Genomic DNA, 16,098 nt, shown 5'->3' with positions numbered 1-16,098 from the left:
AACCACGATTTACATTCCGTTTGAGGGCGAATCGAGTGAAATGCTTAATTATAAACAGCACTTGTAAATATAATCCTTTCAGCTGGAATATTTGTACAGTGAAAACGAGCAAGACCTTAATAATGATTTCAGTTACAAAACTTAATTAGGCCTGTTTCTCATTCTGGCTCAGGCCCTGTGTGCTGATGGGGTGTAAATGTGCATTTCCTCTACAGAGCTACACCCAAGAACAATCCCTCGGTGGGTGTGAGGCATCCAAACTCCACCAGCTGCAGCAATGCTGTGACAACCTGCACCAGCTCAGGGTCTACCCCCAGATAGGCACAAGTGGTCCCTAGCAAATATAAAAATTAGCCATACTCCTTTCGTTTCTGGAGAGGTAAAATGCACACTTTGTAAAGCCAAGGCTGCATTCTGCAGATGAATATTTTAGACTCGTACCTAAAGACCTGAGGTGTGCAGACCTAAAGCCATAACACTAAATAGGATATAAAGGAGTATTAAAGATGCACTGAGTCAGAGATACCTCATGATTTCACAAGATCCAGGGCCACTTAAACCAAAGAAACCAAAACACAGCCAATGTTTACAGCAATGCAGATTAACTCAGGGTCAGCTCCAGGCTCAGGTATCCCAACTAATCCATGAGGGTTTTCTCCCCAAAAAGCAGCACCTTTGCCCAGATTTTCACCTCCAGCCCCTGGTTATAAAAAAAATGGAATGCTGTACTATCTTAAAGCCAAACCAAAGTGAGTCTGAGGAAAGAAAACAGGTATTGGGGCTTGGGAGCTTTGCAGAAGCAGGGACTAACACCTGTCAGCTTGGACAAGCTTTAACCACCTCACAAAACAGCCAACAGCTTCAGGCACACAGTTGTGCTTTAGGAAACGGAAAGTACTGGAGACAGATACTATTAGAAAAAAAATACTGTTTCTCTTTATTAAAGCAATGTATTTGTTAAACAGTCAGATGAGGACTGCAAAGGTAAACAAACAGAGAGACATTTTGATGTGCTGATTTGTAAGGTAGGAAAGAATCTACCATGTAGCAATTACACAGCTGGTTAACTTTAGGGAGAAACTTCATCTTTTTATTAAGAAAAAGGAATGCAATTATAACTTTGACATGAAACAATTTATCCCATACTTGGTATTTCTTTCTCTTTGTTGGTTTAATGCCTCAAAATTATTTATCTTATTATTTATCTCTGTGTTAATTTTTGAAGAACAGCTTTTTTGTGCCTTCAAGCCACTTTACTCATTAGTTCTCGGGAGTTCGTGTCCTATTTCATTATGCTTTAATCTTTACAGTTGTTAATTTGCATTTCATTTCCTGTTGTAGCCAAAAAAAAAAAAAATTTACTAACAAAAAAGTTATTGTAAATATTAATACAAGTCAACCGATAATCAGCCAAGAAGGCATTTTGCAGCGTTAACAATTACTGATGTCTGAGGCAGAAAGCAGCAGTTCAAGTAGCTCCAGAGACACAGCACTTCAAGTGGAGGGCTCACCACCTTCTTAGAAGTGGAGACCAGGCCATCAGAGAACAGCATTTACAATTAACAACAACTTGCTTAAAAGAGAAACTGCCCAGGGCAAAACCAAGACCTGTTCAGTAACCAGGAGTCTAAAGCACATCAGAAGCTGGGCCACATTATCCTCTCCACAGCATCTGTTAAGCGCAAGCAACTGCTTAATCCCACAGCCCTGACCCACAAGGACCTGGACAACAGCAAACAGAGCTCCCAAAAAATCCTACACCACAAAAACCAACAAAGCAGGCAGGCCAGGCTCCCCCTTCCACACTCCACCTTCTGCACCGGCTCCTGGCACTGCACCCACAGCAGCTTCAGCTCTCAGTCTGGGAGAGACACACTCAGCTCATAATAAAGAGAATTCATTCCACTTACTCAGATCTGGGCCATCCTTCTGCAGGCTTTGGGCTTTGCTGTTGCTCCCCAGGGAGAGTCCAGAAGAACCCAGCAGTAACAATCCTGTCCCTCTCCAGAGGAGAAGCCTGAGCACCAACAGATCATGTGGTTATGGAGGTGGCTAATTAACCTCATTAAATAAATACAAGTCAGGTGTGTAAATGCCCCTTGGTTTAACACAGCAGAAAGCACTTAAGTGCCTCCAAAGGTGTGGGCAGAGCCCCAGCTTGGTTACTTTGACGTGTCCCCAGCACAGGGTGATGGCACCAGCGAGGACACAGTCACCCTGCAGCGACAACAGCTGGCTTTTGAGCAGAGCCTTAGAGAATCCTGGTGCAGGCTTTCATCTCCCCAGTGTTTGCAGGAGGATTGCCTCTAATTCCTTACACTTGTGAGTTTGTGAAAGCTCCAGCAACTCGCACCAAATTGCCCATCCAAAGCCACTTCCCCGAGCAGCTCCAGCTCCTGTCCATCTGTCACAGCAACCTGCCCTCCCAGACTCGCTGCCTGCAGGCAAAGCATGACAGCTACATGGGCTTAACACTCATAAAAAAGTAAATGAGGCTCTTTCCTTTATTGTTTTCCTCCCCAGTTCCTCAGCTTTTCCGTGTTTCCACAACTGTGTTGGTGGGAACCAAAGAACTGGAAAAAACAGGGTTGACCCAATAGTGACAAGAAGAACCCATCAGAAAAACACTTTATAGCTTTAAAGGGGGGATGATTGACAGCCATGCAGGAAAAAGTGGTGCTAATGTATTCAAATCATGAGGCACCCAGGAATTATCTGGAATTTTGCAGCTGCAGATTTCCTGCTGAGCAAAGTCAGTCTCACATCTGCCACCTTCCTACAGTTAATATTCCCTTCCCCCAAAAAAGGATCTCTACCCAGCACATCTTCGGGGTGATCTGACTTCCCCCAGAGCTTGTTAGGTGCTACAGCCTGTCCCCAGGGTTGTCACCCAGCTTCACTCCCACCAGCTTTGTCCTGGGGGTGCCCATGAGTGGGAAGAATCTCAGCAGCTTTAATGAACTTTTACACCCTCTAAAACAAATCCTCTGCTTCCCTCCTTTCCAGAGGAACTGGACAAACCCTCCTCTTGCAGGGTAAAGTCTACAGCACCCTCTTTACAGTCACTGGAGCTTTGCTGGGGTTCACGGTGTAGCTGAGGCAGGGAGGCTTTAGCTGACAGATAAAGTTTGGCAGAGCCATCCCAGATTCTGCAGCAGCTGCTCTGATTCACATGTGAGAAAAACACACAAGAGAAGCTGAATCACAAAGGTAAATGCATCAAACAAGACGAAACAAGAACTAAACAAAAGCACCCATCCAAGGTTTAGGCAGCAAACAGTCCCATCCCTGCTTTGTGATCTCTAATCCGAGATGTGTTCATTCCTCTTCTCCCTCTTCCCGAGCTCATTGAAGAAAATCTGGCACAGGGGACGATGTGGCAGTGCCTGCACAGACACAGCACTGAGCAGGAAGCCAAGGCCCCCCCTCTGACCAGCTTAAATTCTAAGCAAATGCACAATACCCATCTTAATCACCCTCCTTTTTCCTTTCTTCCTGCCTTCCTCTCTTTTTTCCTCCCTATCAAATCTATTTCCATGGATCCAGAAAACCTTGGAAACAGCTTGGGTCTTTAAGCTGTTCAGACCACTCCCAATCCTTCTTACCCCCATCCTCCCTTTGTTTCCTGCTGGACCCAAATCCATCCCTGCCTGGCTGTTGTCACTTGTCTTGTTTTTAACTGCAGGCTCTCCAAAATTACTTTCCTGGGCTTGTACCGGGCTTAGTGAAGTCCAGGGCTCGAAACACTACGGGAATCTCAACTAGAACAGATTCCTTCAATCATAACTTGGGTGATAAAAAGCACCTATTTTGTAACCACCAAGAAATTCTCCTTTTTCCCCCTTCACTGCCACGACACTCTCACAGTGCAGAATTGCACCTCAGCAGGATTTTCACTACTCAGGGTTAAACTGAGTGGGGCAGGAAGATGAATTCCCTTTGAACCACCTTCCCTGGAAGCTGGTGGAATGATGGCCCTGATCTCCAGCAGGCAGGGTGGTCACCAAGGTGGTGGTGGGAGCAGCAGGTCCCTCCCATCAGTAACAGCCTCACCTGGCTCGACTTTGGCTCCCGAGACGATCATCAGTAATGATGCATCCAAAAGTTTTTGATGAGTGAGTGATAAAAGTAAACAGGACGTGGTAATAATCAGGCTTTATTTATAGCCAGGTAAACCAGCGCTGTTGTCAATTTTACAAAGTGACTTTGAAGGAACTTTTTAAAGGGGACGTTGAGAACGTTTCCCCCTCCCACCTGCAAACAACCGTAACCATTATTGATAGCATTTCTAGAATGGCAGGTACAGACAAACACAGACTGTTATTTTGTGTCAAAATTGGTTTATGGAGCCGTATTTTCCCCTTGTTTAAGGCAGCACCGCTCATTCCCAGCATTAAACAACGTGATTTATGGACTTCAGCAGAGCTTACTACATTTAAATGTTTCAGGCATTTCATTTTTACAACATACCTTGTTCCAATATAATCAATGCGCTTTTTTTTTCCTCGGGCTGTGATAGGAATGCAGTTTGTGCTTTATAGCAAAATCGATGTAAGAATTAATGGGTGACGAAGAAAGTAAATCGTGAGCAGCACGGCGAGGTTGGGAGCTCTCCCTCGCTGCATCGATCCCATTAGCATGAGGGTGCCTGGCTGGGCACACTTTCATATTTGATAAGCAAGCAAGCAGCCTTCATATTCTGTGGGAGGCAAAAGGGGCCAAGCTCAGCCCTGGAATAACTCTGCCAAAGTCACTGAGGTTAAAGCAAAGAGTGGAGAGGAGCCAAGGTGGGCACTGAAACACCACGAACTTCAGAGGCAGCAGCCGGAAACATCAGATGGTCACAAACGGTGCCACTGCCTTTTATTAAGGGCTGTGAGACGTGAGAGATGACATTGCTGGCTGGTTTATACTGCTGGCTTGTATGTCTTTAATTAATTCCAAAAAATGATGACAAGAGAACGCTACTCCCAAGGTTTTTTTGCCAGTAGATGAAAAGCAACCTTTTTTCTTTTCTTTTATTTTTTTTTAAAATACATGCAACCCAGATTTCTTGTTCAGGGGGAGGAGCTCCAGCAAACTACAAGCAGTGTAGTCTGAAACACTTTTTTTTCTTTCCTTTGACGTCTCTTCACTCCTGAATTTTACTCCTACTCTTGACAAGGGTGCATGTGCTAGGGCCTGAAGAGCCTCCAAAAATGTTTGTGGAGTCTCTCTCCCCACTGGGCACTCGTGGCAAAGTTAATGCCACACTCTCCCAGGGGATTCTGATCAAACATCTTTCCAAGTGTGCAGCTGTCCTGGTTTCAGCTGGAGGAGGATCAGCTCTAGGACACCAGTTCACTCTAATTATTCCTTCGCACCCTGACTCATATTTCTGTTTCACAGCCTGGATCGACAAACTGCAGTGATGACCTTCCACCCTGAGAAGCACCACCATCATCCTTATTCCAAATAACACATTAGATGCATCTGTTCATGTTGCTACAGTGCTTTTCAAAGCTATGACCAAATAAAGCAATTACTGTTCAAATCAGGCTCTGGGTACCTTCCCCAGCCAACACTAAAGCATTCTGGGGTGCTGTAGCATCTGTTCCTGTTCTCATCTTCTCCCTTTCCTTTGGGAACATCCTTTTCATTTCCATAACCAACAACAGGTTTTAACAGAACCCAGCAAACAGGTCCAAGAATGGTAGCCATGACACAAGATTTTCTGAAGGAATCACCCTTACACAGCACCTTTTGTTCACTCTTTGTTGTGAAAGTCTGAAAGTTTATTGCTCTTCGGGATGCACTTGGAGCAAAAGAAGTTAATTATATTCTATTTCAAAACAAATTGTTGATACAGACTCCAAGTGTCAGTAATTGGATAATTTCAGAGTGCACATTCCATTATCACTGTCATACTTAATGACTGTTTATTTGAAGAGTCCTTCCAGCATTGCAGCTACCCCAGTACTAAATATAATAATGGATGGTGTGACTGGGAAGGTTCACCCATTGCTCTCATATTTAAAGTAATGAGCTCTCCTACTCAAACGTGGAGATTTAGATGGCCAGGAATAAAATGCTGGCCTTAATGAAATTGGTAATAAAATACTCATTGACTTCCCAGGGTTTAAATATAATCAGTTCCTTGCAAGTAAAGATGATTAGTGACATAAATATTAAATAAACAACTATGAAGAGTTCTACCCTGACTTGGAGTGTCAGAAGGGCTAATGTAGGAAGACCCTGTTTATTCACTCATGGGCCCCTTAACCTGCATCACAGCCCCCAGCATAAAGTTTCAAAAGGGGTTGGGCAGGAGCTGATGAAGGAAGGGAAAAGACACACAACTCTCATTTGTTTAGAAAAGCAGGCCTGTGAGGAAAGAGGAACTGAAATATGAAATGCACAGAGGAAGGTTACAATAACAGCTACCTGAACATGCAGGGTGGCTCTGCAGCCTCCTTTTCCTTTAAAGTAAATAAAGAATCTGTCAGGGAATGGCCAAATCAATCAGTCAGTGCTGCTGCCCATGCCTGGGAAGTGCAGCAGAAGCTCTGCTCCAAGACTTAGGAAGAATCCAACATTCAGGTTGTTCTCCACGAGGCACGCTGAGATCTGGATATCATCTTTCAACTTTTAATTAAAATATATTTTTCGCTCCCGATCTACAGAAGGCAAAACAACATAAAAGTAATTGAGACTTCACATTTCACATGTCAAATCACGATAGCTTTTCTTATTCACTTGGCATGCCAAATAAGTACTTATAACAAGATTCACCATCAAAAGCAAGCACCCTCCTTTCCAAGGATGACGGAATCAGGCTCAGATAAAATAGGAACCAGCTCATGCTCAAAATGAATCCTGGTGTCAGGCTGCTGCACCTTTGCAAAGTCCTTCATCTCTCTAAAACCTGCCATACTTCATTATAATATATGGGGAAATGCACCAGCTTCTCCAGGCATTTCACAAAAATTACCTACTAAAGCAGACAGTATTCAGAAATTAATGCCTTTAGTACCCATGAGCAGCACTGAGTCAGATATTGCAGGCTGTAATTTCAAGGGCTCATTTTTCCCTCCCTGGTATCAAGAATTTTGTTGGAGCTTTTTGTGGCAAGCTTTTATTCCCACAGGCTTCTCTGCCACTAATACCCAGTTAAAAGGGAAAGCATTAATGGAAAAGTGGGAAAGGGAAAAGGGAGGATTCAATTTCCTGCACTTGGAAGGCACTGCAGGTTGGCAGGAATATGAAACCATGGGACAGGCTGGGAGAGCTGGGGGGGTTCACCTGGAGAAAAGAAGGCTCCAGAGAGACCTGAGAGCCCCTTGCAGGGTCTAAAGTCCCCCAGGAGAGGGACTGGACACAAGGGATGGGGGGACAGGACACAGGGAATGGCTTCCCAGTGCCAGAGGGCAGGGAGAGATGGGATATTGGAAGTAATTTTTGGCTGTGAGGATGGTGAGACCCTGGCACAGGTTGCCCAGAGAAGCTGTGGCTGCCCCTGGATCCCTGGAAGTGTCCAAGGCCAGGTTGGACGGGGCTTGGAGCAACCTGGAACCCATGGAAGGTGTCCCTGCCCATGGCAGGGGGGTTGGAACTGGATGAGATGATCTTTAAGGTCCCTTCCAACCCAAAATATTCCGTGATGATTCTGTGATGACATCACCAGTGCCGCAGAGCTGAGAGGGCTCGACAGCCCAGGAGGGTTGTGGTGCTCAGAGGGGGGGATTTCCCAGGGCACTGGCCAGAAAAAAAGCTTCCCTTTTACACACACAAACATAAACAATATTAAAAATGAAGATTCACCACGTGTTTTTTTGTTCTCAGGGGATTTTTAAGAACCCCCGTGCTGGAGGGTGGAGACTCTGGTGCCCTGGGACAATGATCTCTCTTAAAGCAGGCAGTGCAGAACTTGCTGTGATTTAAAACGTGCCTGCCTCTGTCATGGTGCCTTGTCATCTGCAGAGGCAATTTGGCAATCTATGCTGTGAAACTCAGAACGGTGCAGAAATCATGATTAGTGTAGGAAGATTTGGAAGGAGCCCGAGCTCACTGTTGAGGAATGCCGGATTTGCCCATTACCTCAGCTTAATGGGGCGCTTTCAAGTCTAAACAATTAATTTTCGGGAGATTTTCCACAGCTTCCTGAAGATCAGAGCACAAGCATGAGCTCCCCACACCAACCCAATTTCCTCTCTGCAACAGCTTTTCAATTAGTTTGGGTAGAGTGGGTGGAGAAAATGCAGCACTTATATCAATCCATATACCTTTACAAAACTTTTCAAAAGCAAATAACTGGTGTCAAGGCTGGATAAATCATAAAGGAGAATTATTGCACCGCATCTAAGACATTAGAAACCTTTTCAATTACTGGCATTTAATTTCCTTATTATTTTCATTTGTTAGTTCCACCTCATTTTGGATCCATTCTTTTATTTCAGCATTAAATCTGTTTAGTTCAGAGCCATGATCTGCTCATGCTTAAGGTCCGTGGATAGCCAGGGCATCAGAGACAAAAGAAAAGTGATTAGAAACCCCACACTTAGCATGCTCTGTCTCATATCTTCTGAAAGGTTGTTACAGCAAATGCAAAACCAATGTGGCCTGACACTGGTGAAAGTTAGAAGACTCTGAGACATAAAATGCATGAGTTATTTTTTACATTAGGTAGCAAACTGAGTTCTTCTTTAACCACTTAATTACCTTTGCCTGTCAGGGCAAAACATTGCTATGAAAATTAGTATTATCTTTATTATGGATGTGTCCCTGAAGATGCTGATGCACTGACTTATATCTCCATGTATGGGGCCTGCAAGCAATGAAATAATTCTACCTTGTGAGCAGATGCAGAGGGTTTGCACCATCACCAAGGATTTATGACGCAGTTTAATGGTCGTTACTTAGCATCATCTGCTCTTCTTATACATCCTCTATCAGCAGACCCATTTTCCTCTTTCAGCCTTATTATCTCGTGTATATGAACAAAGAATATAAAAAGGTGATGGGTAGTGGAAATATAAACCAGACTTAACTGGCCACAGGCAAGTCAAGCTCAGCTTCACTGAGCTCAAGCAGAACAGGCTCAGCACAAGGTGTGGTGGGGACATGACACGATTTTAGCCCAGTGCCCAAGGCAAGGACAACCTGAGATGTAGAACAGAGCAGATCTGCCTTGCCTTACCAATTTGTGGGTACTTTCAGACACCTACATGTGTTTTCCAATGCCTCAGTTCTCCACCCAAGGACAGAATCCTGGAATGCTTTGGTTGGAAGGGACCTTATAGATCATCTTGTCCCCTGCTTCCCCTGCCATGGGCAGGGATATCTCCCACTATCCCATCCAACCTGGCCTTGGACACTTCCAGGGATCCAGGGGCAGCCACAGCCTCTCTGGGTAACCTGTGCCAGGGCCTGCCCATCCTCACAGGGAAGGATTTCTTCCTGATTTCCAATTTCAATCTCCCCTCTTCAACTTAAAGCCATTCCCATATTCCCATCACTACATGCCCTTGCAAAAAGTTCCTCTCCAGCCTTCCTGTCTGCCCCCTGAAGTACTGGAAGGTTGCTAAGATGCTAAGAAGGTCTCCTTGGAGCCTCCTCTTCTCCAGGCTGACAATGTTTGCTTTCATTCTGCCCAGACCAAGCTCAGGATTATGATATATGGAATAAATCACTGATATTTCAGAGAGCAGTCTGGGTATTACAGCATTAGCAGTTACCTGCACATACACAGGACCTCCTCTTTCAGTACTTGTTTTTCCAGCATCCCTCTCCATCCAAACCCACTTAGTTCTAAAAGATCTGTTGCATTTCTCAGTGAATTTCCAGCCCCTGCTTCAGATGGACTACGATATTTCCTTTGCACAGGTCAGAAGCACAAAGATCCAGACTGGCTTTTTAAAAAAAGCTTTGAGATTTGGGACAGCAGAAATAAAGACCCCTTGTGAATTCTCTCTTATGTCACCATGAGAGATAAAACACAGAGCAGAGCTCTTGGACAGAGAGCTGCTGAAGGAATCTCCATCTTCCTCTGCTTTTTGGGCTCAGGTTCTCCAAGTCTGACCTTCCTGTACTCCTTAAATTCATCTTAAAACCCACCTTGCATCACATGGAGCAGCAATAGCCCTGCAGTGGTGCAGTATCAGCCTGAGAGTCCTTACATCACCCTTCCTCTAAAAACCACGTGGCTGGGCACAGGACACCTCTTCCTTCTGCAATCCATTGGAATTCTTGAAGCAGGTGCTGCTGTGGAAAGGCAAATGTTACCTGTGCTGGGGTTCCCCCACTGCTTGTAGGACCCCTGTGACCTCTGACTTTGGTTCTTAGTTATCACCACGTGCTGGTGCTCCTGTGAGCTGGTTGTTTCCCTGGCTCTGCCAAGCATCCTTCTCCCCAGAACCTGCAGGACCAGTCCCAGCTGAAGTTCAGCCTGTGACAGTTCTCACACTGTGACCTGGGTCACTTTTGAGCCTGTTGCACTAGAGCTGAAATAAAAAAATGGGAAAAAAAGCAGAGATTAATCTGAAATAAAAGCATAACTAAATGGTGTGTGAAAACTAAATTGCCATATCACAGCTTAGTGCCCAGCCCAGATCTGGGTGTTATTGGCACTTATGATACAACAAGCCATTGACTCATCAGCAGCATGACAGTTAACTGCTCTGCTGATGAGCATAAATCTCCCCCACCACTATTTTGTATTATTAATTAGGAAAGGGGGGGGCTGTGTTTGTAGCATATACAAGTGGCTCATCTGCTGCCTAATGTGAAAGGTTTTATTTGGCTCCAAAAATCATCCATTTAAATTGTGCATCAAGGTCGTAACACATGGGCAGCTTCACTCACCGTGGCATTTTGATGGTGGCTGTGCAAGTCAGGAGCTTACAGGCAATATCATTATTTCCCACACATCAACCAGGGAAGCAAATAAACTTTTGATTAATAATGGGAACACAATGGAAGCAAGCTGAAAGCCTGCCCTGAACAGCTCCAATTAAAGGGATTAGGAGTTAAGGTACAAGCTTGCAGAAGGATAACAACATAAATCTACTCAGACTCTCCAAAAATATTTATCACTATCCCCCAATATTGCTACCTGTGTATGGATCTGATCAATATTCAGTATGGCCTCCACTTCCCCCAAGTCTGTGCAATATGTTAAATTAGCTTTTTCTATTACCATATCAAAGGGATGCTGGAAATTGAACATCACTGTAATTTAGCTGAAATTACAGGCAGACCAGGTCTGTCTTGATCAGTTTGCAAACCCCTCCACATTAATCATATTAAAGACACTGCAGATGAACAAATCAGCAATGCAGGCAGAAGAGTGGCTGCCTTGGAGAAAGTCCTCACGTGCCCCTGGGGACACAGGGATGCCCAAATGCCACTGCAGGTGCCAAGGGCAGTGCCAGCAGCTCAGCCACCACGCCAGTCCCCTCCCCCAGTGTCCCATCACCCACCAGTGTCCCACCAACACGATTCACCATCACCAAAGCACCCCCAGACGCCAAAGGCTGCTGCAGTTACACCCACTCAGGACGTGCTGGGCTGATTTGAGAACACCACCATCCCCCCCAGGTGACACAGCAATTCCCTTTCCCAGCCAGCTGCCCACAGCTGGAGAGGCTGGCACTGCCAGGAGGTTTAAGCCATGCAGAGGGACTGGCTGGCTCACAGCATGCCCTGCTGTCCCAGCACAGGAGCTCCCATGCATCCATGCATCCAACTCAGGCAGCACCTTCCCCTGCAGGATGAGTTAGATACACCCAGTGTCCTTCCAACACGTGTTTGGCTCCTGGTTCTATTCTTTCCCAAGAACAGGAGCTCCTGCTTTTGGTTTCCCCAACCTTTGGTGCCCATCTCCTGCTCAGCCTCACACATATATTGGTCAGCACTTCCTCCTTTTTCTTTCAGTGACTCTTTTGCTTGGGATCTCTCCGATTTTGACAATCTCCAAATTACATCCTTAAAATAAACCTGACAATCAGCAATATATAAATTATAATTTCCTTCTCCACATGCTTCAACTATTATTTTAATCAAGCAATCGTGTCACTTCACATATAGCCCCTAATTATCCAAGTCGTGCCCTGTTTGTATTATATCATCCTTATCTGATGCACACCAAACCCTCTGGCAAATCCTCAGGGCTAATGTGATCCTGAGCCCTTAAATATTTTCCAGTTCCTTGGTGCTGCAAGAACTGATTTATATGTAAAGCAATGCCTGTGAGATGACATCCAGGTGATGGGAGGGTTTTCTTTACACGTCCACCACATTATCTGACTTGTTAAAAAAGGGGAAGTATCACTCTGCTAAATGCCAGTGACCCAGGGTATCACTTTATCTGGGAAAGGGAACTCTCCAGACTCAAAAGGTCTTTGAGGGAATTACTTGCACAAGTGAAGCTGGCAGCAGCTGGACTGCTTTTGGAGGCATTTTAAAAACCCTGGGACTCTTCCACACAATCACAGCCCAGGAAGAACATTTCCAACCTGGAAACCCCCCATTTGTATGCTCAGAGCCAGCCCACCTGCTCACCCAGCACCCCTCTGTGCATTATTAATGAGCAATATCGGGCTCCAGCTCTCAGCGAGCTAATTTGTTCTCACAATCATGATTCCAAATATCACACGAGTAATTCATCAAGTTATTTTAACTGGAGTTAGATAAGCCCGTTAGCCATCATAAATTTAAATAAATTATCCTCTTGTCAGCCACGGAGGGGCAGAGGCAGAGCACCTTGTCAGGTGGGATGTCCCTCTCTCCATATGGAACTGAGTGACTCAAATCTGCCTGGAAGGGTGTCCTAAAGAGCCCCTCTCTGCTCTGCAGCAGGGAATGGGGGAGCCAGCCCTGGCCACCAGCCCTGGGTCACCATGAGCCCCTCAGCTCTGAGATCACAGCGTCACCAACACCCTGAGTTCAGTGATGGACACACCTCAAAGAGGGAGAGGTTTGGCTTGCTCCTACCCCTCAGGAACTCTGGGTTTTTGCTCAGACACCTTATTTCATTTACAGAAGCCAAACACTCTCTTCCCTCCCTTTTTGCTCTCCTTTGAAAGAGTGAGTTTACAGTAACTCAAGGTTTTCAGGTGTACATCCCCCCCTCAGGCTTCGCATTGCAGGATCCCACTGGGTGCTTTGAGAGTCTTTCTTTCTGCTGCCTGTTTGTGAAACAAGATATGTTATCATCGGTGCCAGAGCCCCGGGGCTACGCAGGGAGAGGCACAGCCAGGCAGTGTCTGTCACTGCCACCACTTGCTTTGATCACGGGGACTCACCTCGCTCTGGAAAAGAGGAATCGCTCAGTGTGACCCCAAACTGCCCTGAGGTTCAGCCTCCCCCAGAAGAAACCAACACAAGAGGATGAGGTGTGCAAAACAACCCCAAAAACTGCACAAGCAACCCCTGAGAGCAGCTGTTATGGGCGCTGGTTTCCATAAAAGGACTCTCAGTGGGAAGTGAGTGGCTCTCTGCGGGTGTAAATCATTGCTGGCTGTCACCACCCCGTGTGAGGAGCACCCCTGTGCTGCCCCACAGAGCCCTGAGAGGGGATGCCACGACAAACCAGCAACTGATTCCTGCAGAAAAGCCACAAACTTGGCTTTATTGCAGCAGGATGGCAGTAAACACCTGTATATAACATACAGGGAATCTAATTTTAGTAGGTGGAGGGGAGAAACGACACCAGCCTTCAGTTAAATTGCTGGAGTGAGGGTTTTTTCCAAGGATTTCAGCTGAAGGTTCAGACAATCAACAGAACTGACTGAGACTTATAATTAAAAACAGGAGGAAACGTTACAAAGAATATCAAACTTAGGGACTAAGACACTGGCTGATTATCAGGGGTTAGGATCAGCTATTGAGAGGTAGAGGCAGATTATCTCACATCAGCCTGTGATGAGGCTCTTTCAGCAACTGGTATCCACCACCAGATGAGAGAGAATCAACACAGGCTGGAGAGGAGTCAATCAGGCACTTTTTACCATCTTTGTCTCTGCACAGATGCCACTTCCTACGTGTGAAAGATGTTTAGTTCCTTAATATCACAGATCTACAGAAAACAGTTTTAAATTAAATTGGTACAAGTACAGACGGTGCAGAGTACAACTAAAGAAGGAGAAGGAATAAAAGGTAATTTTCAGTCTAATTGTTCCATTTATTTAAAGAAAAAGAAGAAAGCAACAAATAATACGAAATCTCTGTGAAAGGGAGTCCAGTTGGACTCAGGTCCAACTCAGGTCACTCAGGTCTGTCCTTCTCTAAACTCTCCTGCTGGATCTCCTGCCCTTTCTCATCCATAACTTTCTGCACTGAGATACTTCAGTTCCCTCCATCTGTCCTGGGAGAGCTGAGAAGTGGGACATCGTTTTTGACCCTGCCCTCCACTTCAGCCCCCGTTTTATCCTTCCACTGCACTGATCTCCACTCACAAATGTGTTTGTTATTGCTGAGCTCCCTTGTTTTCCTCCTCCTTAGGCACTGGACCCAAAGCTTTCCTTTCACTCCCACAGTGCTGAAGGCACCCCAGGGTGCTGGGAGCTCTGTCAGCAAACCCCATAGCACCCTGGGGAGAGAAGTGGGGGTGAGGATCCACAAAGGGTCCCTGTGTCCTCACACAGCAACTGTGGAAGCAGGAGTTCAGGTTTTAGGCCAACCCTGCCAAACTCACTGCACAGAGAGAGTCCCTTGGATCTCAGATGAATCCAGACCCTGCTGGACTGTCACAAGACTCAGTTAATAAATATTAGTGAAATGCAGAGATCCCTGGATGAAAACTGGAGTGGAGGTGTAGACTGCCACGTTTCATTAATTTCTTATTATCTTATAAGGGCTTCACTGGAGCCTAGAGGACTGCATGAATAGTGCATGAATCTGAAGAGCTTGGCTGTCACCCTCACCTTCAGCTGGAAAATGTGGCTTGGGGGAACCCAGACCTGAAGGATCCCGTGGCTGAGGATGGAAAACATGCTCAGGAGCTGATCCTGGTGTTGGGAGGGGGTTCAACAAGCAAGCCTTTTCAAGTTCAGCACTATGTAAATAAATAACATTTAAATAAGGGGGAAACCCATCCTGAAGCTGGAGTGAGGATGCTGGAGTGGAGCAGGAAAGGGATGGAATGTGCAGGTAAAGCAGGAATGGTCACAGGCAAGGTAGGAAGTGGTGGGAGAGGAATAATTCCATAGAATCATGGAACTATTAAGGTTGGAAAAGCCATTGCCCAGCACCTCCAGTCATCCAGCTCCAGAAAAGATTTCTTCTATCTTCTCACTGAGAAAGACAAGGCTTGCAGCCACCACAGGAAAGCCCTGAGCTTGGGGTTTGCCTCTTCTAGGAAATCTGCTCTGCCTGCAGATCAGATGGAATCTGGCAGGAAAACAACACCAGCACAGCCCGTGATGCATCACACTCTGAGCAATTAAGTCATCTCTGTTATTGCTTTACAGGGGCTTCCCAACTACTCCTCTAATCAGCACAAGGTAACTCTCATTCATTTATGAGCACTTCCCCATGTTGTTTTAGAGGAAAATTATCTCTCTCCTGTTTAGCTCAGCAGTCTGAAAGTTCATTTGGCTGAAACATGGGAACATCTCTCACCAGGAGAGAGAGCAGCAACAGGGTTCTGGAAACAACATTTTAAATCACCACTGGTGTTTATTTTATAAGGATAATAGTAGTGGTATCAGCTCATCTGCTACGAAATACACAGTTATTGCAACATGCACATGGAGAGCATGAGGGGACCTGTGTGTCACCCACTGAACCTCACTATCCCACCAACTCCAGCATCCCTCTGGTGCCCAAATCCACACCTGCACACACCCTGTACCTTCTGTGATTTACAGCTGAAGTCCAACCACCTGGAGAGTGCTGGGCTCCAGCTGATCCAAGCAGGAATGCTGGGCAGAGTGAAAACACCAAATCACAGATCCTGGCTTTGGCTGTTCTTGGCACTGCACACTCTCTCACCTGTAATTTTAAAATGTATGGTGTCAGGGATACTCTGATACTTATTCATAAATGCAATTTGATTCTTTCCCCTCTCTGTTCTCAGTCACTGATCTCAGAATCACAGGATCACAGAATGGCTTGGGTTGG

At 45.7% G+C, this 16,098-nt stretch overlaps 1 protein-coding gene across 1 annotated transcript in view; it reads right to left on the bottom strand.

Moving 5' to 3' along the window:
• The window catches only part of FSTL4 (follistatin like 4), a 333,296-nt gene extending 331,105 nt beyond the window's left edge, over window positions 1–2,191 (bottom strand). The window contains exon 1 of the mRNA XM_050311904.1: window positions 1,911–2,191. The gene's annotated coding sequence lies outside the window, so the exon portion shown is untranslated. The remainder of the gene's footprint in view (window positions 1–1,910) is intronic.
• Window positions 2,192–16,098: the final 13,907 nt, after the last annotated feature.

Source organism: Myiozetetes cayanensis, unplaced genomic scaffold (genome assembly GCF_022539395.1).
Source record: "Myiozetetes cayanensis isolate MyiCay16 unplaced genomic scaffold, myiCay2020 scf17, whole genome shotgun sequence".
Taxonomy (NCBI): Eukaryota; Metazoa; Chordata; class Aves; order Passeriformes; family Tyrannidae; genus Myiozetetes; species Myiozetetes cayanensis.
The sequence above is the reverse complement of the archived record's forward strand: the minus strand, read 5'-3'. Positions and strand labels throughout refer to the sequence as shown.